At 54.6% G+C, this 27,089-nt stretch overlaps 1 protein-coding gene across 4 annotated transcripts in view; it reads right to left on the bottom strand.

Annotated features, from left to right (window-relative positions):
- The window catches only part of DPYSL5 (dihydropyrimidinase like 5), an 81,369-nt gene extending 56,218 nt beyond the window's left edge, over window positions 1–25,151 (bottom strand). Inside the window, exon 1 of one of the 4 annotated variants that reach the window (XM_008254646.5) lies at window positions 24,699–25,151. The gene's annotated coding sequence lies outside the window, so the exon portion shown is untranslated. Of the gene's footprint in view, window positions 1–6,861; window positions 7,140–23,933; window positions 23,953–24,371; window positions 24,521–24,698 lie in introns of those variants that run through there. The other 3 variants (XM_089326692.1, XM_089326694.1, XM_089326693.1) reach the window with 3 other exon arrangements.
- Window positions 25,152–27,089: the final 1,938 nt, after the last annotated feature.

A 27,089-nucleotide genomic window follows, 5' to 3' on the forward strand; every position in this document is an offset into this window, starting at 1 on the left:
AGGCTTCGAGACAGGCTTGGGGCCAGGGTAGGGCTGTTGCACAGCAGGTGCAGCCGCTGCTTGCTGGCACCCATATGAGAGTGCGGGTTTGAGGACCAGGGACTCTGCCTCCTGTGTGGGAGATCAGGCTGGGGTTCCAGACTCCTGGCTGAAGCCTGGCCCAACAGCCTCGGCTGCTGTGGCCGTTGGAGGAGTGACCCAGTGGATGAAGATCCATCTCCCTTCCCCTCCTCCCACCTCTGTCGTTTTGCCTTTCAAATAAGTAAATAGCCTTTTTTAAGAAGAAGAAAGGACTGCGGTGAGGATGACCAGTTTCCCTCCTCCGGGGCAGGGGGGACTGCAGCCTGGTGGCACAGGGACTGGAGTAAGACAAATGGGAATGGGCAGGAGGCAAAGGACGCCGAGGACTGGGAAGAGGACGGCGTGGGGGTGCCGTTTGCTCAGCCCTCAGCGGGCACTGACCCCATCAGCACCACATCACGCTCTGCAGTTCTCTGTGTCCGGTTCAAATCCAAGTTCACGTCGATCTTACAGCAGCGCCTGAAGAAACTGAACGTTCTTATGTTGGGCTGGACCTTCCATCTGTTAGACTGGAGCTCCTGGAGTGCAAAGCCCAGGCCTGCTCTCACCCTGCTGGGGACCTGGCATACAGGGGACCCGTCCCAGCCGGCTGATGTCAAGTTGTGGCCGGCAGCCGTGAGCACCAGGGTGCAGGCACGGGCCTCTGCCCACATCCCACAGCAGCCCCGGGAGTCGGTTATTAGCAGAGGGAGCCTCGGCTTCTCCGAGGACAGTTCTGTGCTGCCTGCGGGTGGCTGGTGCAGGGTCTGGAGCTCAGGAACAAGGCAGGCATTCTCTGGGATGGGACAAGAGGCGGCTGCAAGCAGCGCTGGGCTGGGCACGAAGCAGACTCGCTGCCTCGGGGCTGAGATGACACGCGGAGGAGGAAGCGGCTTGGAGAGGCAGGGGCTGAACGCAGGGGTGCAGAGCCGGGGCGGAGGCTCTGGATGAGAACCTGGCCCAGGCTGATGGGGGTAGGAAGGCAGGGCTGCAGTAAGCCAGGCCCGAGGAGACAGTGGTGAATTAGGCAATGCCCGTGGAACAGAGGGCGCAGGAGCAGAGCAGAGAAGGAGCAAATGCCGGAGGCCCCTGGGGGCAGAGGAGGCTCCAGGTGGCAGCACAGGGGAGCGCGGCACAGCAGGGAGCAGTGTGCAGGGACAGAGCAGTGAAAGTGGTTTCAGCTTCGCTCTCCAGGAATCTTTCAGATCAGCCAGGAGCTTTGCCCAGCCCAGGGTACAGGGGTGGAGGAGACCAGAGAACTGACCGGATCGTCGTGGTCAGGGCTGTGGGGCTCTGCACGTGGCATTTCGGGGACACCGCTCCGCACGGGCCTTGGGGGCTGCGTGCTGACTCCCCTTGCCAGAAGCCAGCATGGAGCTTATGACCCGGCAAGGTCACCCAGCCTCGTGGACGGGCGGAGGGCCAGGGGTGGGGCCAAAGCCAAGACAGCGCACGAACCAAAAGTCCGGGCTGCGCTAATGGACTGATGTTTTCATTTTCTCGTGTGTCAACTGTCTGGGGAAACCTCAAAGCAAACACTGCGCTCAGACACTGCCAGTGCCACCCACTCCATCTGCTTCTCGTCTGTCCTCCTCCAAACCCAGGGCCTCGGGCCAGTCCTTCGGCCCACCTGCACTAGGACATCAGCACTACGCGGACGCCTGTGATGGACCTTCTGGCCCCCACACCGTCAGCACAAAACAGAGGAGGATGTGTCCACCAACTTTGGTTGGGTTTGGCTTTGCTTAGCAAAATCCAAAGCCACAAAAAATCAGAGTGGCTCACATCCGACTTCGTTAACAATGAAAGCCTGCGATACGGTAGCACACACGTACCACGAGTCACTTTAACGGAGACAAAAAAATTGGTTCTGACAGGTTTGCAACAAACAGCCAAAGACTAATATCCATACTATATATGAGTGCTTATAAGTCTTACAAAAAAGACAAATCAGGCAAGAAAGAAGTGGGGGGCAACTGAGGAGGCTGCACTTGCTAAAGCACAGGTAAAACAAGCCCAGAACGCGTGGGAAAAGCGCGCACTCTGCACACACTCGCAGGAGGAGGTCAAGTTGGTGCCGCTTCGCCAGAAGGAAATCTGACACCTACATGTGCATCTCACGCCTAAGGGAGTCCCCTGAGGGGAGAGCTGCACCGCTCTGCAAAGATGCACTGCGGAGGGCGTCTGTGGCACGTTGCTCATCATCGCAAATATTTTGGGAACCCTGAGGTCTGTCAGTAGGAGGGCTGTTGGGTAAACAGTGGCACAGTCTCACGGCTCAGGCTGGGCACATCGGCTGGTGTTGACCTGGGACGTCAGCCCCGACTCAGTACCAGGTGAAGAAAGCAAGTTGTGCACCAGAACCCCTCGTGTGTGGGTCTGCCTGCATCTCTGGGAACCTGAAATCTCACTTATATATAAATGAACGTTTTGCACCAGATGCTGGGAAGGTTATTCACCCAGCGATTAACTGTCGTTGTCTCATGGAAAGGGAAGTGCCGTGAGGCTCAGTCTCCTGGACTCCCGATTTTGTTTAAAGATATACTTATTTGGAAGGCAGGACAATAGAGAGGGAGAGATGGAGAGAGAGAGAGATAGAGACAGAGAGATCTTCGAAGCATCTACTGGTTCACTCCCCCAAATGACCACAATAGCCAGGTCTAAGCAAGGTTGAAGCCAGGAGCAAGGAACGCCATCCAGGTCTCCTGTGTGGGTGGCAGGGTCGCAAGCACTTGGGCCATCTGCTGCTTTCCCAGGTGCATTAGCAGGGAGCTGGATCGGGGTGGAGGAGCTAGGACTTGAACCAGCGCTCCGATATGAGATCCCAGCATCATAAGAACAGCTTAACCTACTGCGTCATAGCATTGGTTAAAGATATTCTTACACAACCAAGTAGCTGTGGAAACAGCCAGAGCCCCGGCCAGGGAGGCAGCAGCACCTGAGGACGTGCTGAGGACGTCTGTGCTGCGGCAGGCAAACGCTCCGGCCAGCGAAGAGCTCTAGAACACTGACCACAAAACCAATCATCCGTACATCTAACGGGATCTCTATTTAGCTCCCTTGTTGGTCCTTCAAATTCCCCACATCTAAAACTAAGCTCATCACTCTGTCTGCACCTGGCTGCGCTGCCCGTGTTCCTGTCTCAGCCAGAACACTGCCCTCCCTCCTCACAGCCTCAGAGCCGAGCCGGCAGCAAGGGCATCGTCTTCAATGAAGAGAGCAAATGATGGGGACCCGTGCAAGCGGCCCCTCCCTCCACTCCCTTCAGGGCGGCCCTGGGACAAGGCAGCATCCCCGCCTATCTGGCTGCCTCCTTTCTTGGACGCGTGGGTGGAGACAAGCAGTAATTGGGAGTTCGGGGTTCAAAAGGCATTTCCTAGTGGTTGAATCTGCAAAGGCGCTGATACTTTCACTAAAACAAGAAGAGGTAATGAGCCTTCCCTTCCAGACTGCCGCTGGGCTGCGGAGCACCTGCTGGGCTCCTCCCAGGGAAAGAGATGAGTAAGTCTGCATCTCCCGACAGCAAGAAGTGGGAGCGGCGTTGGTCTGCTCGTCAGCACTTCTAATTCATCCCGAACGCCAGCCTTTGCTCTTTTCTCGCTTTCCTGCTCCTGCTAGAAGACAGCTGGAGTGGGAAGTGATGACAGACACCCAATGAGTTTCAGCAACACGTTCGACTTATCTCCCTCTGCTTCCCAGAGGGGCTGGCCGGAGCCCCTGGGTTCTCAGGCCCTGGCAGCCTCCTTCCCACCTCCAGGCCAGCCCGAGGACCACTCTGCACAGGCGAGCTCGGGGTCCAGCAGCTGAGACGTGGCCGGGGCCCGCGGTGCTGGAGGAGCCCTGACGGTGAGCTCCAGCTCTTGCGTTGCCAGGCTCAGGCCCTCCCCTGGGCACGCCCCTGTGTCCGGAGAGGGCCTGCTAGCTCCCTCCTGGGGTGCTGGTTCACCAGTTTCTACTTCCCCATCACCTCCTCCAGGGAGTCAAGGCCTGGCCACCTGTGTCCAAGGCCCCCCGGCAGTCGGCACTCTCCCAACACCCGCTGCTTGTCTCCCCTCACCTCCTGCACCTGCACTCCTGTCGCCGTGGCCTGCCCACCTGCTCCCACACCAGCTGTCTGCACAGGTTGCCTTCTAGCTGTTATCTGTGGTCACAGGCGTTGTGTCCAGTGAAAGGGCGGCGCTCCAGCCCCTGTGACGAGTTGTCTCCCCCACGTCCCTCCCAGTCCTGGCCTTCCTGATGTGCCTTGCAGGGAATCAAGTGGTCCACTGCTTTCTGAGAACACGCAGAATGAGGCGGCTGTCGATAACCAAACATACTTATCTCATTTAGATAGCAGCAAAACCCAGGGTGAATTGAACAAAATACGAAGTACAATGAGAACGGCACAACGCCGTTGCGGGAAATCAGCCAAGCGCCGAGTACGTGAACTGTGCTGTGCTCCTAGACTAGAAACCTCAGTGTCGTTAAGGTGTCAATACTCTCCAGTTTCCTCTAAACTCAACACACCTTTGATCAAAATCCGAACACAGTGTGGTACTGGTGTAGGGACAGACAGAGGTGGGTAGGCGTGGTGGCACAGCAGGTCAAACTGTAGCTTTGGAGGCCTGCGTCCCACCCTGGAGTGCCTGGGATCAAGTCCTACCTCTGTTTCCAATCTAGCGTCCTGCTACTGCACCTGGGAGGCAGGGGATGGCCCAAGTGCTTGGTTCCTGCCATCCACATACAGGACCTGGTGGAGTTCCTGACTGCTGGCCTCAGCCCGGCCCAGCCCTGGCTGTTGCGGCCATCTGCGGAGTGAACCAGTGAATGGAAGACCTCTCTCTCTCTCCACCCCATGACTCTTTCAAATAAATAAATAAAATTTGAAAAAAGGACACTTCAAAAAGTCCCTGGAAAAATGGGAAGTCTTGTTGCAAAAAAAAAAAAAAAGTGAAATCCATGCAGTTACTTCCTAATATGCAAAATGCACGTTAAAACCAGCATGAATACTATCAGAAGGGGGGTACTACAAAAAATGCATGAAAATGCATATTATGCAAAAAATCTATGCATGGATTTCAAATCATTTTTAAATAAACTTACCTATTTGTTTTACATTTCCATGGACTTCAAAAAGATTTATTTATTTATTCTGAAAGGCAGAGTTACAGAGAGAGAGGGACAGACAGACGGAGATCTTCCATCCTCTGGTTCACTCCCCAAATGTTGCAACAGCCAGGTTGGGCCAGGCCAAAGCCAGGAGCCAGGAGCCAGGAGCCAGAAGCCAGAAGCTTCTTCCAGGTCTCCCACGTGGGTGGCAGGGGCCCAAACACTTGGGCCATCTTCTGCTGCTTTTTCCAGGCCATCAGCAGGGATCTAGATTGGAAGTGGAGCAGCTGGAACACGAGCCGGCGCCCACATGGGATGCCAGCATTACAGGCAGGGGCTTTACCCGCTACACCACAGAGCCAGCCCCGCCATGGACTTTTTCCTCTGCCTATCAGAACGGTGCGTTGGCTCATTTTTTGTGTCAGCTCCAGTGTGCTAAGGGATGCCCAGAGCTGGAAGAAGACATTCTCTGTGGGTGTGCCTGGGAGGCGGCTCAGGAAGAAATTAGCAAGTAAATCAGCTGTCAGAGAAGAAAACCCTCCCGCACGCCCTCCAGTGCAGGCGGGGAGCCTGAACAGAACATTTACCATGGAATTTGTTCATCGTTTGATTTTTTCCAACTACTTAGATATGTGGGGAAAAAAACATCTAAAGCTTATGGATTGCACGAAAATAGGCAACTTGGTGGATCTGGCCTACAGGCCATCATCTGGGTACCCTGGCCTCTGCCTTCCGCAGGGCTCTTCCATTTTCAGGCCGGTTGGTTCTTTGTTGCGTAGGTCTGTTCTGTGCACGGGAGAAGGTAGAGCAGCGCGCCTGGCAGGTGGCGCCTCGCCAACTGTGACAACCAAAACTGACTTTGGACTTTGCCTTAGGTGCTCGCAGGGGCGGAATCACCCGAGGTGACAAGCAGGGATCTGTAGGCAGCAGATCCCTGTCTGCCTGGGGCAGGAGGAGGGGAGAGGCGAGCATGGGGGACCGGCTGGAGGGGGGCCACGGGAACCTCTGGGTTAATAAACGCGCTGTATCGTGATGACAGCAGCGATGGCTGCAGTGCATAAACGGATCCTAATTTGAAATGGTTGTGCTTAGTGTGTGTAAATGACACCTCTACAAAGCTGCCTCAAACAGGACAGAAATATTTAACGGAACTGCTGACGCTTCCTGGCTGCTCATGCACAGGGCACAGCCTCTTGTTGTCATCAGATAACGAGGGGCTCTGCCCGCCCCCCAGGAAGTGACAAAGGGGGTTCCAGCCAGAGCAGTTCAGAGAAAGCGAGTCTGCTCCGTGTGTGCACGGGGATTCTAGAAGGAACGCGCGGGTTACTCTTGAAGGGAAATGGGCATTTATTGGACTGCAGTGTGCAGAAGGCAGAGAACTTTTCCCAATGTCCATTTTCAGTACAGAGCAAAGATCAATAAAGGCTGAGGAAGTGCCACTGAGCTTGGACTACGTGGTGCCGTTTTGAGGAGCCCGATTATGAATTTACATCCGGTGCTCCACCCTGTCCAGCAAAGAGAACACAAATCGCGTCTCCTACTTCCGTAACAGGTAAGGGTGAGTAGAGGTAATAGCCGGCTCTCAGTGAACCCCTCCAGCCTCTGCCATCGCCTAACCCAAATTCCTGCTCCCTAATCTCCTCCCCTCAGCCCGCAGCTCCAGGTGGAGGAACATGTGTCCAGCGATCTCGGGGGCACCCTGGCCCAGCTTACCTGGCGCTGACTCGGGAGTGAGGGGGCGGTCCCCTTCCCAGTTCTCCTTCTCTGCTCTGATTCCCTCTCAGCTGCTCAGCATCTCCGGGCGCCTCGCACTTCCTGATCCCCTTGCAGCAAGGCTAGGGCGAGGTCTAATTCATGACTGGGATTTAACAACTTGATCACTGTGTGTGTTCTTCCAGTTCATTCTGTATTCACAGCAAATACCGCCAGTTACGGTGTTCGGACAAGCGGTCTTTAAAAATTTTAAGTAAAACAAGGTAAATCTACTTCCAGAAAAGACATGACACCAACAATCACACCCACAAAAGTGTCCGAGCCTTGCATAACTGTAGCTAAATTCCTAACCAGGTTTCTGTCCACTCACAGCTTTGGAGGTTCACAGTGCAAGGTCAGGTGGCCCTGCCGGTCTGGCGTGTCATGAGGGTGGGGGATGCTACAACTAGCAGAGGATCACGTGGTGGGGCAGGAAGCAAAGAGGAAAGAGGCAAGTGTGGTCTCTCCTCCACAGCCACCAGCAGCCTGGCGCGGGGCTTCACCCCAGCAACCTGATCCCACGGATGCGGGGACCCCGCCTTCAGAAACAACCGGATTAAGTTCCTGTCCTTAATCTACGGACAAGAACATAAAACCCTGGGGACCCAGCCTCTGGGGAACAGCCAGACCAACACTGGAACCACAGCAGTGTCATCTTGTGAAAAAGGGGAGGCGGGCGCCCACCAATGACTCAGATCAGGGGACAGCGCTCCCCCCAGACCAGGAGCCACAGCCCCTGTGTGAAAGGCTTTGTGGACCACAGTCAGGCTGTGTCACTTCATCTTTTCTCAGCTCGCTGGGCTGCACACAACCTCCAACAACTGTGGCTTCTGATTTCTGCTCCAGGAGCTTCGACGTGGTCCTGGGTGGCTGCCACTAGTGACGTGTGGCTTCTGAGCACTTGAAATGCGGTTAGTATGACTGAGGAACTCAATTTTAAATTGCATTCATGGTAACTCATTTGCATTTAATTACTCAGTGATTAAGGCACTGTCTGGTGCAGCCCTAGCCAATGATGACAGAAATGCCTCCCGTGTCTGGAGAGAGAACTCCCTCTCTAGCTTGTTGTGGGGGGAGGGGAAGAGCCTCACTTTATAAAGCCAGCAGAGCCTTAACATCAAACCCTAACAATGGGGGCCGGTGCTGTGGCACAGGTGGTTAAGCCTGCACTGCCGGCATCCCATATGGTTGCCAGTTCGAGTCCTGGCTGCTCCACTTCCTATCCAGCTCTCTGCTATGGCCTGCGAAAGCAGCAGAAGATGGCCCAAGTGCTTGGGCCCCTGCACCTGCGTGGGAGACCCGGAAGAAGCTCCTGACTCCGGATCAGCCCAGCTCCAGCCATTGCAGCCACCTGGGGAGTGAACCAGCGGATGGAAGACCTCTCTCTCTCTCTCTCTCTCTGCCTCTCCTCTCTGTGTAATTCTGACTTTCAAATAAATAAATATTTAAAAAAAGTGACTCCCATTCTCCAAAAATTCACATATGCAAAAACAATAGTGGAGTTCTTTATAAAAAAATAAAATTAAAATTAAAAAAAAAAGCCTAGCAATGACCAAACTAGTAAACCCTTCGACAAATCTCATGGCCATAGAAAACAAAAGACATAAAGTGCAGCACTAGCAAACAGAACGTAGCAGTGCATCAGAAGTGACCTGTTGGGGTTTATTCCATAAGACAAAGACGATATTTAGAGTTTAGTAACATAAATTTTTAATTTTTTTAAAGATTTGTTTATCTATTTGAAAGGCAGAGTTGCAGAGAGACAGAGACAGGGAGAGAGAGAGAGAGAGAGGTCTTCCATCCACTGGTTCACTCCCCAGATGGCTGCAATGGCTGGAGCTGGGCTGATCCTAAGCCAGGAGCTTCTTCCTGGTCTCTCACGCGATGCAGGGGCCCAAGGACCTGGGCCATCTTCCACTGCTTTCTCAGGCCACAGCAGAGAGCTGGACTGGAAGTGGAGCAGCCAGAACTCGAACCAGCGCCCATATGGGATGTTGGCACCACAAGCGGTGGCTTTAACCACTAAGACACAGCACCAACCCTCATAATTCTTTTTAATAAATAAATTAATTAAATTGACAGACAGAGAAACAGAGAGAAAGAGCTCCCCTCTGCTAGTTTACTCTCCAAATGTCTGCAATGGCCAGAGCTAGACTGGAGACCAAAGCTGGGAGCCAGGAACTCATTCAGGTCTCCCATGTGGGTGGCAGGAACCCAATTACTTGAGCCATTACCGCTACCTCCCAGGCACATTAGCAGGAAGCTGGGGTCAGGAGCCGGACGCAGGCACTGAACACAGATACTACAACGTGGGGCGCAGGCATCTTCACCCACCTTCTAGAAACATGCTTCCTTTTTATTATTTAAGATTTATTTATTTGAAAGGCAGAGCTACAGAGAGAGGAAGAGGTCTTCCATCTGCTGGTTCACTCCCAAATGGCTGCAACAGCTGGGCTGTGCCAAGCTGAAGCCAGGAGCCCAGAGCTTCTTCTGGATCTCCCATGTGGGTGCAGGGGCCCAAGCATTTTGGCCATCTTCTGCTGCTTTTCCAGGAAGTGGAGCAGCCAGGTCTTGAACTAGTACACATATGGGATGCCCGCCTTGTAGGCAGCAGCTTAACCCACTACACCATGAGGCTGGCCTTGGCAACATGATTCTTTACACCAACAAATCAACACTGAAAAGCAAAACAATTCAAATACATAAATGCTGAAAAGACATGATGAAGTGCAAATCCCGATAAAAATTCGAATAATGGAACAAACAAAATGACTCAGGTGTAATAAAGACAGGTTATCAAAAACACAATCCAGGAAATAGCATCATACAGGGTAGAACCCTGGGATGGGTACTATGGTACAGGAAGCTGGGACACTGCTTGGAATTCACACATCCCATACAGCAGCACCACTGGAACTCTGGCTGCCCTGCGTACAGTCCAGCTTCCTGCTAATGCACCTGGAAAGCAGCAGATAACGGTCCAAGGACTTGAGTCCCTGCCACCACGTGGGAGACCTGGATGGAGTTCCTGGCTCCTGGCTTCAGCCTGGCCCAACCTCAGCTGCTGGGGCTATTCAGACAATGACCCAGCAGATGGAAGATCTCCCTCTCTCTCTCTTTCTCTCTCTTTCAAATAAATAAGTAAATAAATCTTGAAGAGGAGAATGTTAAGGACTCTGAGAAGTTCTGTTAAGTTTTTTTTTTAAAGGTGATATACTAAAGTCAGCATTCTAACCAAAAAATAGAGCAGAGAGGCCCTCCTTACCCCTCTTATTGAACAACATTTGTGAGTTACTAGAAAATGCAATAAGGAAATTAAATCCTCAGAATGAACATGGAAAAAGAGAGAAAGTATGTTAGAAGAGTGTACCTAGAAAACCTATGAAAGTTGGAAGGTAATGATGGATTATAAAATATAATAAAAATCAGTATTTTTATACTAGCAAACGGCCAAGAAGAACTAGAAACCACAAAGATTTATGTTCACAACAGTGAAAAAAAACAGACAACACTTAGGCGTGAAGAATAAAACACTCAAGACAGTCCAGAAAAGGCAAAGCTGTATAGGGAATATTTTCCCCACTTTGTTTTGATCAGGGTCTGCCGGGGGGTGGGGGTGGGGGGATGCTGGGGAGCGACTGAATGGACGCAAGGTTTCTCTGGGGATTGGTGGGGATTTTCTAAAATCAGTTTATGAGGGTCACACAAGCCGGTATCTGATCTTCAGTGAACTGGATACTTCAAATGGGTGAATTTTATGACCTTCGTAAATATTAAAATATACTATATGGAATCACTTTCATGCAACAGGAGACTGCATAGTACCCGCCCACGACAAAGATGGAGACTGCATGGTACCCGCCCACGACAAAGATGGAGACTGCATGGTACCCGCCCACGACAAAGATGGGTGGAGCAGAATAGTAAGCTTGGCAGCAGACGTCAACTAAACGCAGCGAACGAACGTGATATTTCAGTTCATGGGGCGGGAATGGCTTATGCAACAGACGATGTTGGTGCAACTGGTCTTTTGTCTGGAAGAAAATTAAATTAACCCCTACTTTGACCAAAATCTGTGAGCCATCTGGAATGTACTGTAAATCCTTAAACCATAGATACAGTGGAAGATGACCCGAGAACCTACATACAGAACCAAGGCAAAGAGGAGGCATTTTAACTCAGCCTGGAAATCTGGAAGCCATAAAAGAAAAGACATTTCTCTGATATCATTTTAAAAAAATCTACTATTTGATAAAGTAGAAGATAGTACGGGGGCCGGCACTGTGGTGCAGTGGGTTGTCATGGCTTGCAACACTGGAATCCCATAGATACTCCTATTGGAGCACCAGTCGGAGTCCTGGTTGCTCCCTGCTAATGAGCCTGGGAAGGCAGTAGAGGATGGCCCCAAGTGCAGAGATCTGTCTCTCCACCTCTCCCTCTTACTGTGCCTCAATAAGTCTTTTTTTAAAGATACTATGGGAATAAAGTCAATAGGTAAACAACAAGCTGCCCAGCACACATGCAGCGGCAAGCTCTCATAGAAGGACTGGAAGATGGGCAGAGGAGGAGGGCCAGTCCGAGCCAGTGGCCAGGGAAATGCAAGAGAAACAACCGATGGCAAAAACCCCAGGGTGCCACCTGACGCGCAGGACGCAGCCTCGCACGTCGCTGATGGAAACGGCGTCACGCTCATCCTGGGGAAGCAGCTGAGCAGTCCTCTCCTGAAACGTTTAAAAGGGTTCTGACTTGGCATCTCTACTCCTAGGAGCCCAGTGGTAGAAACGAGAGCCACGCGACATAGAGAGGGAGGTACAGAGACGGTCGCAGAGGCGCTGGAGGTAAAACAAACGGAATGCCCTTCCACGGGGAAGGACGGGATGCAAGTTCAAAGGCAGGTCTACACCACGTGGCCTACAGCTTCCTCCATGATGCCGCATGAGGCGGGGAGCCGGGGTGACGTATTTCACCCTCACGGACACCGAGACTACAGACTGTGACACTCACCCATGGGCATGAACGCTACAGAACATGAACGAACCGGGACCACAGCCAAGTAACCCATGCGCGTGCAGCTCTGTGGGCTGACACGGCCGTGCAGCCAACCACGGGTGGGAACACCTCCACCCCTGGAGGTATCAGAGGGTGAGGGCGTAATATTCAGTTGGAGATGATGAGAAAAAAGTCTTCAGTTTTTAAACAAGAAAGACAAAAAATGACTAGCAGAAGAGAAGCGACTTTGTGTGTATTTTCACAGTGAGAAGCTCAGAGGGCGGCCAGCAATCAGCTACCGGTGCCCCAGAGCTGGGAGGCTCCGCCGCCTGCCATTGCACCCCTTACACGTCTCCTTACAGAGTCAGTTACGTTCTTCTCCATGGACACCCGTTCTTGAATCTCGGGGGGGAAAGGCAATGAAATCATTTTCACCCAGGTAAAAACCCTCTACCATCTCGTAAGCTCATGTGAATTGACAGAAGTCCCACTACGTGCTGTGCACAGTAGGAAACACTTTACATATAGATCCTGGACCTGGGACCCACTGCTGACCCGGATGCCAAAGTCCTTACAAAATATGGCAACATATTCACATATAACTCGCACGTCCTCCGAACACCTGTTATCTGCTCCAGACAACTTATGTCTAACACCAGGCAGATGCTCTGCAAGTAGAGGTCATAGAAAATGGAATTAAAGAGGTTGGCGCTATGGCATAGTGGGTAAAGCCGCTGCCTGCAGTGCCAGCATCCCATATGGGCTCCGGTTCGAGTCCCCGCTACTCCACTTCCGATCCAGCTCTGTGCTATGGTCTGGGAAAACAATAGAAGATGGCCCAAGTGCTTGGGCGCCTGCACCCATGTGGGAGACCTGGAAGAAGCTCCTGGCTTCTGGTTTCAGATCAGCTCAGCTATGGCCATTGTAGCCATTTGGGGAGTGAACCAGTGGATGGAAGACCTCTCTCTCTCTCTCTCTCTCTCTCTCTGCCTCTGCCTCTCTCTAACTCTGCCTTCGAAATAAATAAATCTTTTTTTAAAAAAGAAAAAATGGAATTAAAACATGCACTTTTTTTGGTGCAAAAAATGTTGGAATCCATACACAGTTTTTTCATAATCCTCACTTTCCATGAATTTTTGGAGACCTTTGTAGTTGTTGTACTGTACTGTTTAGGGAATAATGACAAGGGAAAGAGTCCAAACAGATGCAAATTTCTTCCCCAAAGATTTCTGATCCACCTTTGGCTGAGTCTGCAGACGGGGAACCCGCAGAGGTGGAGGGCTGAGGACTTCAGGGGACACCATGGATGTGGCCCGGGGGTTCAGAGAAGTTAGCTCTGCTGCTTGATGCCACAGGAACTCCTATGAGTGCAGCCAGGCGGGTCTATACCCAGGCTCACCCCAGGCAGTCCCTGGGCTGCCTGTGCCCTCTCACTAGATGGCTGAGCTATTCACAGGGCCAACCCATGGTTCCACGGTGCTCCGTGCACACAGGTACCTGCCGGGGCCCCTGCGGTCTTGGATGCCAGTGCTGGGGTTCAGAGTGAGTACCCAGGACCCCTGCCTTCAAGAATGGTGGGTGTTCCCATTAGCGTCCAGTCTGTGACTGCTGGAGGGGCCAGGCCCGTGTGTGGGAGATGCTTCTGGGGAACCCCCATGCCCACACGTGGCACAGGCCTCGGTGACTGTCCGATTGTCCCCAAGGAAAGCCCTGAGCTGTTGTGCAGGCTCCTGATTCTCCCTTCACCCACAGTCTTTCTTATGGGCCACAACCACTATGATTTAACTTTCATATTCACCTGAACCTAAAGAAGAAATGCCCGGGGGCCAGCGCTGTGGCACAGTGGGCTAAGCCACTGCCTTACAGGCTGGAATCCCATCTGGGAGTGCCTGTTGAGTTCCGGCTGCTCTGCTTCTGATCCAGTTCCCTGCCAATGGCCTGGGAAAGCAGAAGATGGCCCAAGTGCTCGGGCCCCTGCCACCCACATGGGAGACCCGGATGAAGCTCCTGGCTTCACCCTGGCCCAGCCCTGGCCCGTTGAGGCCATTTGGGAGTGAGCCAGTGGATGGAAGATCATCTCTCTGTCTCTCCCTCTCTCTGTCATTCTGCCGCTCAAACAAAATGTATTAAAAGAAAAACAAAACAAAAAAAACTCCTATGTCCACACCTTGTCTGGGAAGAGACAGTTCTCCAGTTAGCAGGAAAGGCCATATTTTCTGGGTTTTTTGGAGCACAGAGGGCATAAACAAAGGCTCTCAAACAAGAGAGAAATAAGAGATGTTATTTTACTACACGTTCAAAAGAGGAAAAGTAGCGTGGCATTGATGCCCGAGATTTTTTTTAACACGCACTAAGGCGATGTCTTTTGAACCTTGCCATTGGTTTTCATTAGGAAAGAAGTGCTGATGAGAGTTGGCGGCTTGGGGCGTCTCCCCCACGGCCCCTCCCTCAGCGCCATGGGCTGAGACGGGGCAGGGCACTGCAGGTGCTGGGGAGACAGCACAGGGAGGGGCTGGGCTCCCCAGGAAGGTCCTGAGGAAGATGAGTGTGGAAGGGGTTGGGGGGAGGGGACACCTCCTCCCCTGGCACAGAGACCCTCAGGGTACACGCACCAGGGGCGCCTCTCTCTCCTATCCTTGCTGCGTCTCCCGGGCTGCAAGTGAAGACCAGCATGGGGAGGAGCTGGGTGTACCTTTAAGAGGCCATCTGGAAGTCACTCCTGCATTGTCTGAAATGGGTGTAGGGCTCTCTCCATCGAGATTCCCATGTAAAAATCATGTCCACATAACGTCTTTTCAGAAACCCACAAATATGGGACAGATGCTATAATTCTACTCACAAATAAGAATGGGGAACTCCGTCATTCTGAACTGACACTTTTTGGAGAATTTTTAAAATTATTACTTATTAGAGAGAGAGAGAGAGATGGATCTCCCATCTGCTGGTTCACTCCCCCAATGCCTGCCACAGCTGGGGCTGGGCCAGCCCAAAGCCAGGAGCTGGGAATGTCTCCCATGTGAGAGGCAGGCACTCAATTACTTGCGCCATCACCACTGTGTCCTGGGCTGTACGCTGAGAGGCAGCTGGAGTCGGGAGCTGGGACCGAGAACTGAACCCAGGCACTCTCACCACGGATGGAGGGTCGTACTAACCACCTGCTCTTGGAGAACTGTTTAAACCACAGAAAGCATTCAATTCAAATTTGCTCTTACTGAATTCAAGAAATACAAAATATTTAATAAGTTGGGGGGGGCATTATGGCACAGGGGATTAACCACCGCTGGGATGTCCACCTGCCATACCCGAGCGCTGGTTCAAGTCTCGACTACTCCACTTCCAATCAAGCTCCTTGCTCAAGAGCCTGGGGAGCAGATGATGGTAACTCAAGCACTCGACCCAGAAGGAGCTCCTGGCTCCTGACTTCAGCCTGGACCAGCTCTGGCTGTTGTGGCCATTTGGAGAGTGAACCACTGAATGGGAGATCCATCTCTCTTCTCTCATTCTTTCTCTCCGTCATTCTGCCTTTCAAATAAACAAATAAATATTCTTTAAAAGCTCACCTGTTCCTATTGACCCAGACTTAGGGTTTGTGTTTGGCACAATGGCTAAGAAGCAGCTTGGGGCGCTTGCCTTCCATACTGGGGTCCCAGCTGCACCCTCCACTCCGGCTTCCTGCTGATGTGCACCCCGGGAGGCAGCAGGTGATGGCTCAAGTACTTGGGTCCCTGCCACCACATGGGAGACCTGGCTGGACTTCCAGGTCTCTGGTTTTGGATTGGCCCAGCCCTAGCTGTTATAGGCATTTGGGTGAATATAGAAGATCTCTGGGCCTCAGAATCAGCCCTTAAGGCATTCGGATCTGGCTGAAGAGCCCATGAGAGTATTTTAGGAATGGAAAGCCAAGACACTCTGGGAAAAAAAAAAAAAAAAAAACACCTAAATGAAAGATCTCTGCGAGTGAGATCCCAGTGGAAAGAATGGGGCCATCAAAGAAGGAGGTACCTTTCTCTGAAGGGAGGAGAGAACTTCCACTTTGACTATGACCCTGTCGGAATAAGATCGAAGTCGGCGAACCCAAAAGGCTTCCATAGCCTTGGCAACTCATGACTAGAGCCTAGGGAGATTACTGACGCCATAAACAAGAGTGTCGAATTGTTAAGTCAACAACAGGAGTCACTGTATACTTAGTTCTCATGTGGGATCTGTCCTTAGTGTGTTGTCCAATGTGAAGTAATGCTATAACTAGTACTGAAACAGTATTTTTACACTTTGTGTTTCTGTGTGGGTGCAAACTGATGAAATCTTTACTTAATATATACTGAATTGATCTTCTGTATATAAAGATAATTGAAAATGAATCTTGATGTGAATGGAATGGGAGAGGGAGCGGGAGATGGAAGGAGTGCGAGTGGGAGGGAAGTTATGGGGGGGGGGAGCCAATGTAATCCATAAACTGTACTTTGGAAATTTATATTCACTAAATAAAAAAAAAGAAAAAAAAGAAGATCTCTGTATCCCTGCTTTTCAAATAAATAATTAATTCACACATACACACACACACACACACACACACACCCCAAGGCTGTCAAGACGTCATTGGAATGATCTTTGAACTGATGAAGTTATTATAATCTGATTCTCTTCTTTAAAAAACGAGAGAAACAAGTGCTGTAGCAAGACTAAGGCTAATATGCACTATTAGTTTCAGTGCTAGGACTGGACATTTGGCTTCGCGTCAGAGTGCCCAGGTTTGAATCCTGGCTCTGGCTCTTGATTTCTCTTCCCACCAACACAGACTCTGGGACACAGCAGTGACAGTGCAAGTAATTAGGTTCCCACTTCCCACGTGGGAGACCAGGACCGAGTTCCTGGCTCTCAGCTCCAGCCCAGGCCCAAACTTGGCCACTGCAGGCATCTGGGGGAGAAAACCAGTGGATGGGAGCTCTTGCTGTCTGTCTCTCAGTACCTCTGACTCTAGAATAAATATAAAATACAAACATATTTTAAATCAATAAATATAAGTGTGTATTTCAACCAACTAATCAGTCTCTTCAATTCCTGAAAACTAATCCAGTTTTTTTTTTTTTTTTGAATGACAGGTGACTGTGGAGTCAGAGACAAAGCTTAAAACACTACTTTTTGCTAAAGAATAAGTTTCAAAGCAATCTCCAGTCAAGCCACAGCATTATGCCAGCTCTAGGATGTCTACAACAGGTCCAGGACGGGCGCTGTGGCGCAGTGAGTTAATCCTCTGCCTGCAGTGCTGGCATCCCACATGGGCACTGGTTCTAGTCCCAGCTGCTCCACTTCCGATCCAGCTCTCTGCTGTGGCCTGGGAAAGCAGGGGAGGATGGCTTAATCGCTTGGGCCCCTGCACCAGCATGGGAAACCTGGAGGAAGCCTCTGGCTCCTGGCTTTGGATCAGCTCAGCTCCAGCCATTGTGGCCATTTGGGAAGTGAACCACCAGATGGAAGACCTTTCTCTTTGTCTCTCCCTCTCACTGTCTGTATTTCTACCTCTCAAAGAAATAAGTAGAATCTTAAAAAAAAAATGCAGTCACATCACTGCATGCCTTGGAGTATTTCTCCTTTTTCTGTAAAAATCTCACCATCACGCTTACTGTTTGGCACACTTTACTAAAATACAACCCATCACCCAATAATTCTACTCTGAAACATACACCCCCACACTCAGGTTCACCAAAATACACACCCTAGAATGTTCAAAGCGGCAGTGTTCACGCCAATCCCAGACCGGACACAACCCAAACAACACCCCAGTAACAAACGGATAAACTGTGATATCTTTCCACAACAGAATGCTATACAGCAATGAAAAATGAGTAAGTTAGACGCAACATTACAAAGAAACCCACACACATAACAAAGGCAAAAGAAGACCTTCAGGAAAAAAGATTCAATGGGTCCGTTTGTAAAAAGGCCAAAACTGCGTTCTATTCTGTTCCACGTCAACACAGCGCTTAGCTCCCGCGGAGGGGGAGCAGGAATTAGGAGAGGCCACAGGGGACCTTCTGGGCACAGGCATCTTATTTCTTGATGTGGCGCTGATGACACCGTTACGTTTAGTTTGCAAAAATTCACCAGGCTCTGAGCTTACAATCTGCAGGCTTTCTGTGCATCTGTCATGTTTCACTAAAAGGTTAAAAACATGCATTTTTCAAAACACACCCTCAGCCACTCTACTGCGAAAGTCACCGTGTGTGTGTGTGTGTGTGTGTGTGTGTTTTGCCACTCGGCAACATGGCAACCTTAAAACAATCCAAGGAACGTCATCAAAGTGCCAGGATTTCCCATATGGTGGAAACAGGAGTGAGGGCGTTCAGTGAAAAAAATCAGGGTGGCATTTGAATTTTAAAATAGAAAGAACAGATCAACACGCAGGGACAGGGACCTGGGCGAAGCGGGGAAACCGAGAAGGGAGGCAGCGGGCAGGCATCAATGGTGGATCTTGCTAAGCAGAAGGACAAAGAGAAGGACCGGCACAGACAAAAGAGGGGAGAATAAAGCCCCACGGCGGGAGAGTAAGAGCCGGCCCCCAGCGATTACAGACCAACAAAGGGGGCAGCCGGGAAGGGGGCAGGGGGGTGACACAGAGATGGAGTGGCTGTGGCCTGGGCCCCGCTGATGTGTGCGGGAGACCCAGGGCCGCAGCGGTGCAGGCAGCGACAGACCAGGAAACTTGGCCAAGCCAACGAAACACACAGCTGTCAGGGGGCGTCAGTGGCACCAGAGCTCAATCCAGGATTCGTAAGTTCTCCTTTCTCAAGCCAATCTAGTCATTCATAAAATCTCTGGGCCAAAGGATTTACATTTCAATGGCGAGCCAGAGGCCTCGATGGTTGGAAAACCCTACAGAACATCACCTAAATCACTCAGTCAGGTGTCCTTTTCCATAGCGTCTGCCGAATGTTCACGCAGAAACACCACGTGCTAGAAGCTACACAATGAATGACAAGAGGCACCATTGTGTAAGTGATCGCCCATCGCTGAATTCCTTCCTTCACTGTTAAACCTTGCACGCAGCTAGTCAAGTTCTTAGCTTGGGGTAGTATTCATAAGCATGGTTCTTGGGACGGTCAGGTTTTTTTTTGGTGCCAACATGGCGAGGTTCCAGTGCCCAGCTATTCAAAGACTCATCTTAAGGTTGACGTGAAATAAAGGGGATTTCTCTCGAAAACGTGGGTGGGTCTCATACAGTCAGCTAAAAACAGGGAAAACGGAGATGAAGAATTCTGCCTTAGGCCTGCAGCATCAGCTTGTGCTGCAGTTTCTGGCCAGAAGGCCTGCCCCACAGACCCTGGCCCGGCCTGGCCCCTCCGTTGCATTAACCAGAGTTGCTGGTTCTGCTCTCTAGAGACCATGGAGTGATCCAGACCCTCAGCTGAGCCCTGGGGCTTCAGCTCCAGCTCTGCCTTCCTTATGCGGGTGACTTCGATCCCTCGGCTGCCTCCCCTGTAAAATGGGGCTAATCAGAGCGCCTAACTCACGGGCACCAGATCCACCCCTAGCACACAGCAACTGCTTAAGTGTCTGCGACGTGACTGGGTCTGCAGCACAGTCGTAGGATCTATGCCGCTTATCTGGAAAACGAGAGATTCTCTTCCTAACGGTCGCGTTTTTCCCCACTCCAAGAACACAGTGGCCTGAGAACAGCGCCTCCCCAGTCACAGGTGCCCAGGCTAACCCCACGAGAGGGGCGATGCCGCAAAGTTGGGGTTGACCAGAGCACTTCCGGAACATTCGCAGCCCTCCATGTCCTCAGCTGCTGACAACAGCTGTGCTGCAGGGGTGCCCAGGGAACAGACTGGAAGCAAAGCCCTGGCTAGGATTTGCGGAGTGGGGGTTGCAGAAAAGACTCTTCCCACTGTTGATCCCTTAGCAACCTGCCCTAGTCCCTAGGGGTGAAGGTTAAGTGGGGGATATACGGTTTTGTGGGAAGAGAGTGGGGTGTCAATGACAGCGGTGAAAACCCCTAATGAGCACTCATGGGTGATACTTGTCCTACCGCTCTGAATGGATGTTCAGCCATAGAATCCAAGACGGTCCTTGGGGGAGCTCCTACAGCCATCCTCACTGCACACAAGGGGAAACTGGGTCCCTGGGAGGCAGAATGTGGCAGGGCTGGGCCTCGAACCCAGGCTTTCTGGCTCAGAGTGCAGCTCTCACTCCGGTGCACCTCGTCTCCCTGGATTTGGGGGGAGGGATCTACGTAGGAGGAGGCAAGGAAACAAGGACAAATCAGGGCACAGAGATAGGGGCACTGATGGGCTCAGTAGATGACACCGTTCAGTCCACTGAACGCCATGTGGGTGCTGGTTCGAGTCCCGGCTGCTCCACTTCTGATCCAGCTCTCTGCTGTGGCCTGGGAAAGCAGTAGAAGATGGCCCAAGTGCTTGGGCCCCTAAAACCATGTAGGAGACCCAGAAGAAGCTCCTGGCTCCTGGCTTCGGATCAGCACAGCTCTGGCCTTTGGGGCCATCAGGGGAGTGAACCAGCAGATGGAAGACTCCTCTCTCTGTCTCTCCCTCTCTCTCTCTGTAATTTTACCTCTCAAATAAATAAAAAAACAAATCTTAAAAAAAAAAAAAGTGAGTCTCAGAGACTACAACAGAACAATCACAATGTTCCTCCATGAATCGTATAGAATTGTGCCCACTTATAAATATCAAAGTTCATAAAACATTCACATTATAGCACTTGAGGCTTTCATCTTCATATAAAAATTTAAGGCAAGGCAATATTGAAATTATTTCATATTTATTAATCTGCAATGCAATCAAATCATTGCTCACTTGAAAAATGAAAAGTAAACCACAATTATTCTTATTTGCTCTCATATTAGAACAACTTCTCTAAAGACTTTCTGCATTGCTGTTCTCCTACAGGATCCTATCAAAGAAGCCGTAGAAGATTTCTCTGCGATCTTTTCTTGTAGCTTAGAAAGCAGCACAAAAGGACACACTGGATCAGCGTCTTTGAGAAACTGGTATGTCCACCCCAGAAGACAGAGTGGGTCTCAGATATTCTGTCCACCAACGCCAACACCTCTGCTTCTAGACATTCCCCTAAGCCCTATCTCCAAGATCTACAGAAACAACTCTCTCCTGCCCTGAGGCTTGCCCAGGGTGGCTATGGCCTGTGACTGCAGCTTTGTAGAGCTGACGTGAGATCACACTGAACCTGGGTCAGGGGGCTTTCACTGAACCTGAGTCAGGGGGCTATGAAGGACAGAGGGAGGTGGAGATACCACACACCAGGCCCCTAAACCTGATCTGGCCAACCTCGTAACCGGCCTTGGTGTGAAGCTGTTTTCAAAAAGAGGGAGCTCACAGAGCCTCAAGAACAACTCACTACCCTGGCTCTGTCTGCAGCCCAGGGAGGTGATGCTGACCCTGGCTCCTGTCTGCAGCCCTGGGAGGTGATGCTGACCCTGGCTCCTGTCTGCAGCCCTGGGAGGTGATGCTGACCCAGGCTCCCCTCTGCATCCCAGGGAGGTGATGCTGACCCTGGCTCCTCTCTGCAGCCTTGGGAGGTGATGCTGACCCAGGCTCCTCTCTGTAGCCCTGGGAGGTGATGCTGACCCAGGCTCCTCTCTGTAGCCCTGGGAGGTGATGCTGACCCTGGCTCCCCTCTGCATCCCAGGGAGGTGATGCTGACCCTGGCTCCTGTCTGCAGCCTTGGGAGGTGATGCTGACCCTGGCTCCTGTCTGCAGCCCTGGGAGGTGATGCTGACCCTGGCTCCCCTCTGCATCCCAGGGAGGTGATGCTGACCCTGGCTCCTGTCTGCAGCCCAGAAGCAATGCTGAGGAAATCCAGATCTTCCCAGCCAGCGAAGGTCTCTGCGTGTAGCTCAGAGCCCCAGGCTCAGGGAAACGAGAGTTAAGCGTCGAATTCTGGGGACACCAAGTCCTTCTCTGGGACCACTGGCCTCTCCACTTTCTGGGTTCTGTCCCCCAGGTGTTTTCACAGGAAGGTGGGCGCAAGTGTGTGTGGGGGTGCTGCTTTCTATCCCCCTTCCTTGTAAAATTGGCGTGCTCATCCTGACTGGCGTTTCTCATCTATGGGCTCCATGGATGGGCTTTAATCAGATGGCACCCTTTAAAAATCCACATAATTATGCAGAAAGGGTAAACCCACAGAACAGTCCCTCCTGAAACCTTTCCCCTTTGGGCAACAACACGGAGCACGCACTTCTGATTGCAGCTCTCCCATAAGAAGAACCCTTCATTGTCAGGTTTCTGGCTTTCCGACGTTGGGGTTCCTAGTTTTAAGTACCCTAGCTGAGCGGGCTCAGACACACAGGTGTGTGGATGATTTAAAGATGCCGGTGAGCAGCAGGCAGGATCCTCCCCCCAGACCAGACTGGCACCTCCTGAGCACCGCCCTTTACAGCCAGCAAGACAGGGCCTGATGCTGACTCCTGGTGCCGACACCGTGAGCAAGAGAGACCTCCACCAGAGCGAGGGCCAGCTGCCTGGGCAAGAGCCAACAGACGCATGACAGCCCTCACCTGATGTGTGCACCAGCCTGGCTAAGCAGGAAGACCCTAGGGTCTCACGGCTGGGGTAAGAGGGGCCAATGTAAGTGATATCGATTAGTTCTAGGATGCTCTGTTTTCCAACCAAGTGCCCTCCCCTCTTGGAGTAAACAGGCTCCTGCCTTGCTTTTTAAACAAATGAATGATGGTTTAAAATGATGGGCTTTCTGATGCAGATTCACCTTTAACTTACAAGCTAACCTACTACCATAGACTTTGGAGCATCACTTCCCACATCCAGGTCCAGGCGCTGCCGCGGTCAGCAAGGCCAGGAGCACCAACACAGCTCTGCTGAGCCGGCTCTGTGTGTCTCCCTTCTGTTCATCTGCTTTCCCACGGGCAGACAGCCACCACCTGTCACGCAGCCATCCAGTCTCAGGTCAGCAGACAATACCAGCGAAGTCTGCAAAGGATGCACTGGCTTGGGCGTGGTCACAGGCAAAGGCCAGCACTGGCCCCCCACCCGACCCCGCCACGCCGCAGCGCCGACACAGGAGCCGCACCCCGGGCGGGTAACGCACACTGCCGCTCCTCCGCGGTTCCACCCCGGTCCGCACCAGCCTTGATGGCTCCCGCTAGGAATGCACAGCCGCCCCTCATCCCCCGGCCGTCTCGGTAGACAAAGCCGGCTGCTCCGAGGAGTGGCCTCTGCACCTGCTCCGCACCGAGGCGACCTCTGCCTCTGGGATGTGCGTCGCCGCGCGCCACCGACCCCACCACGTCTCAGCTGCGAGTGGACAGCGCGGGGCGGGCGGCAGCGCCCAGCCCGGGGGCCCCACAGGCTGGGGGATGCGTGACTCGCACCTGGAATTCCTGGTGGGGCCGCGTGCCCCCAGCGCAACCTCCAGAGACACCGCACGCGCCCAGGCATTTTCTGCACAAGAACACGGCGCACGTGCGTTGCGGGGGCCGGGGTGCGCCGCCGGCAGACGCCGGGGCCGGCTATTGTTCTGCACTCAGCACGGACGGGAGCCATCCCCACATCCGCCGCAGCCGGGCAAGAAAAGGGCGTGCCGGGGCGCTGCGCATTCTCCCCAGATCTTGCGCGCGTCCCTACGGGCGCGTTCCGAACCGGGAGACAAAGCTCCTCGAAGGGCCGGCCCAGCCCTGTCCAGGATCCGCCATCCCGGTGCCTCGGCCGGCTCGGAGGACCACGCCCAGAGCCGGGGGTCTCCAGGCCCGAGACCCGCCCCTCCCTCGCTTCCCCAGGGACCCCTCCCCCGCGCAGCGCGGGTCTCCTCCTCCCTCCCTCCGGGCTTCCCTTCGCAGACGCCGGCGGCCTCCACCCTCCCATCCGCCCTCCCTCCCCATTCTCCCTCTTGCCCAGCCGCGCCTCGCGCCACCTGCGCCGCGCGCCGGGGAGCCGCCCCGCCCCCTTCTCGCTGCTCCCAAAACCCCGGTCCCCGGGTCCCCTCCCCCAGACCTGGGCACCACCCAGGTCCCCAGCCTCTCCCAGCTTTTCCCGACCCCAGGCCTCTGCCTCTACCTCTCCCCTTCCCGGCTCCTCTGCAGCACCGCCAGCCGCAGGCCTGGGGCGTCGCCGTCCGTCGCCCGCCAAGAACGCGGCTGCAGGGCGCGCTCCAGCCGGGCGCTGCAGCCCAGGGAGCCCGCATGGCGCCTGCCTCGGGCTCGGCAGCGGCTGGAGGCCTTTGTGGCTCGGGCAGGTGCCTCACAGGCCGCGGGCTAGCCCTCCGCGGGCGTCCGCGCCGTTAGCCTGGGGGGCGGAACGGACCACGGGTCTGGTCCGGGCTGGGCAGATGGCAGCCCAAAGGCGCGGGGCGCACTGTGCGTGCATGGGAGGTGAGCCCGGGCGGGGGATGGCGCCGACCTAGGGACCCCGCGGTAGTGGCCGGCGGCCAGCCTTGCCCCCGCCCCACCCTCCAGCCATTCCCTGCACCTGGAGGAGCGAGCGGAGGGCACCTACTATGTGCTGGCCGCGGAATCCCTTCACTCTAGTCGCCTCCCCGCCCCAGTTCTTTGCAAATCTCACGAGCACCCATTTAATGCCTACTGTAGGCGAGGCATCGCACGGTGCTCCGCGGGCGTACAAAGGGGACTCGATCAGCCCCCAGCTTCTCGCGGGTGGCGGCCCCCTCACCCCAAGCCACTCCCCCGCCGCGTCCTCAGCGGCCGGGCCCCTGGGCGCACCCGGACCCGTCCCTTTTGTGCGCCCGAGGGAGACCTGAGAGCGAGCGAGAGGGATGTCCCAGCCCGGGGTGGACAAGCCCCCCGCCCCCCGGCCATCACCCACTCCTCCGGGATGCTGCGGCCGCGAAGGTCCGTGGGTCCGTCCGTCTCTGCGTCTCGCCGCGGCGCCGGAGCTGCGGGTGCTCGGGGCGGCGGCGGCGGCTGCGGGAACGCTCGCTCGGTGGCAGCCTCTGCGCGCCGGGCGCGGGAGTCCGAAGTGGCGAGCGGGGGAGGGGGACCGGGTGGGGGCTGGGAGAGGCCTCGGCCAATCAGGGATCTCGTGGTTCCTCCTCTGCGCTCCCCACCTCGAGTTAGCAGGTTAGGGGGAGGCGGGGACAGGCGGCGCCCCGCATCCCCGGCGCCGCGCGCGGCCACCGCCCTGGGACTACAACTCCCGACAGGCCCCGCCGCAGGGCCGGGGTCCGAGAGGGGACGGAGGGCTCGGGGGCCGAGACCCGCTGACCCCTCCCCCCGCGGGGCCCTCCGCGCGTTCCTTTGGGTTTCCCTGGTGACTCCAGACACCTCACAAAGCCCGGGCGCCCGGGCGCGGGTCCCCAGGGAGGGCGACGGGGCGGCTCCCGAGGAGACAGCACCTCCCCTCCCCCTCAGGACCCCACCCGAGGGGCGGAAACAATGCGGCCGCTCCTCCGCGGCTTGCACCCGGACCCGCCCCGACGCCGGCGGGAGTGCGGCGTGGAGAGGGCGAGGGGCTCGCCGGCGCAGCGCTATCCTGGCTTAGCAGGCAGCCGCCTCCCGCGGCGTGGCCCGGGGTCGCCCCTGAGCAGCGGGCGCCCGGGCACCTCCCCTGGACACGATGTAAAGCCCAGCCTACGTCGGCTTCGTCTCTCAACAAAACAACTCTGGAAAAGGAGAAGGGTCCCGGCCGCAGCCCCGGCCTCGGCCGTCCAGCCGTCGTCTCCGCGGATGGCGAGGAGCGCGCAGACGCGCGCCGGCCGTCGCTGAGTGCCACCCCGGGGGCGCAAGCGGACGGCGTGGGGCCCGGGCTCGCGACCCCGGCCAGGACCCCCCGCGCGGCGTCCGCGCGGCCACGCCCCGACCGCACGGGGCCTTCTCCGCGGGACGCCTTCCCACGACGCGGGGCGCCGCTGCTTCGGCGCGGGGCCTCAACCAAGCCCACGCAGGTGCAGAACCAGGGCCGGCGCGGGCCCTGTGGGCGGCCGTGCTTGGCGCGCTATGTGCGGGACCCGGAGCTGGCAGTTGTGGGTTACTCCCTTGGGTGTTCCCTGGGAGACTCGCTTCTCTGCACTCCCTCGCTCCCCTGTGCTGGGTGTGCGGCTGCAGGGCGCCCCGGATCGAGCCCAGGGCCAGCCCCAAGGCATCCCCGACCCCAGGAAGCCGCGACGCGGCGGCGAAAACCACAGTGGCGTGGGACACTGCGTGGTGAATTCTCCAGGCTCCCAGGCTCTGCCTGGCCCGAGGATTTCGGCAAAACCGATTGCGCCTCGCTGAGCGCGGAGCCGAGAGCCCAGGGGCTACGCCACGGGGGCGGGCCCCCGCGCTCTGGCTGCCTAAGGGGGAGCGCGCCCTCTGCTGGCAGCAGGCGTCTTCTGCAGCGTTCCGTGGACCTCCAAGTGCATCCCTTCCCCTGTTGGGAGAAAGAGGTGCCATCCCGGGGTGTAGATAAAGGTGGCACCCAAACCCGAGGTTGTAAGTGTCCTCAGACGAAGATACCCAGGCTATCCAGAGCTCAGAGTCGCGTCTCGGGCTTGCAGTCCTAGCTCCGCCCAGCTTCGGGCTACTCGACCTTTAAGGTCGCATTCTTAGCTCCCTCGGGAATCTGGGGGCCTTGCCCTGGTGTTTGCAAGCAAAGCTCACGAGCAGCACGGGGGCCCTGCCCAGCGTGTAGAATGCCCTCACCAAATGTAGCTCTTGTTCGCTTAGTCGATGGAAACGGTCACTGACTAGGGTGCTGCATGCAGGAATACGGGACGCTTCCGCGGCAACATCCGCAGAAGCGTCGCGAGGGACTTGGGACCGGGTCTGGTTAAGCAGCGTGGGCGTTCAGGTGAGAGCTCAGTGCGGGGCACAGGGGTGACCCCGGGGTGAGGTCGCTGCATTCGGGTTTCTCAGGATGCTTAGTTGATGGGCGGTTCTAAGCGGAGCTCTCAGATTCCAGGAGGAAGGAGGCAAAGCTGGGGGGTGGGGAAGCGGACGGGTGTTTGGAAGACGCTGAGGCACCCTCCAAGGCTTCAAAGTCGAGTTCACGAACGGGTGGTGGGAAGTAGGTGGGCCCAGACCTCGCACAGCCCAGGGCTGCTGGTTGTTCTGGGTTCCAGAGAATCCTAGCAACACACTTCGGTAAAGGACAAATTAGCGCCAAAAGAAGGGGGGACTTCCCCACAGCAGCCAGGGTCTGGCAGGGGGTTCCGGTCCTGGCAGCTTCACACGGCGGGTTTCTTCCAGACGAGGCTCTCTGGGGTTTGCTTGGAAAGTC

This window comes from Oryctolagus cuniculus, chromosome 2 (genome assembly GCF_051225735.1).
Source record: "Oryctolagus cuniculus isolate XC-2025 breed Fujian yellow rabbit chromosome 2, ASM5122573v1, whole genome shotgun sequence".
Taxonomy (NCBI): domain Eukaryota; kingdom Metazoa; phylum Chordata; class Mammalia; order Lagomorpha; family Leporidae; genus Oryctolagus; species Oryctolagus cuniculus.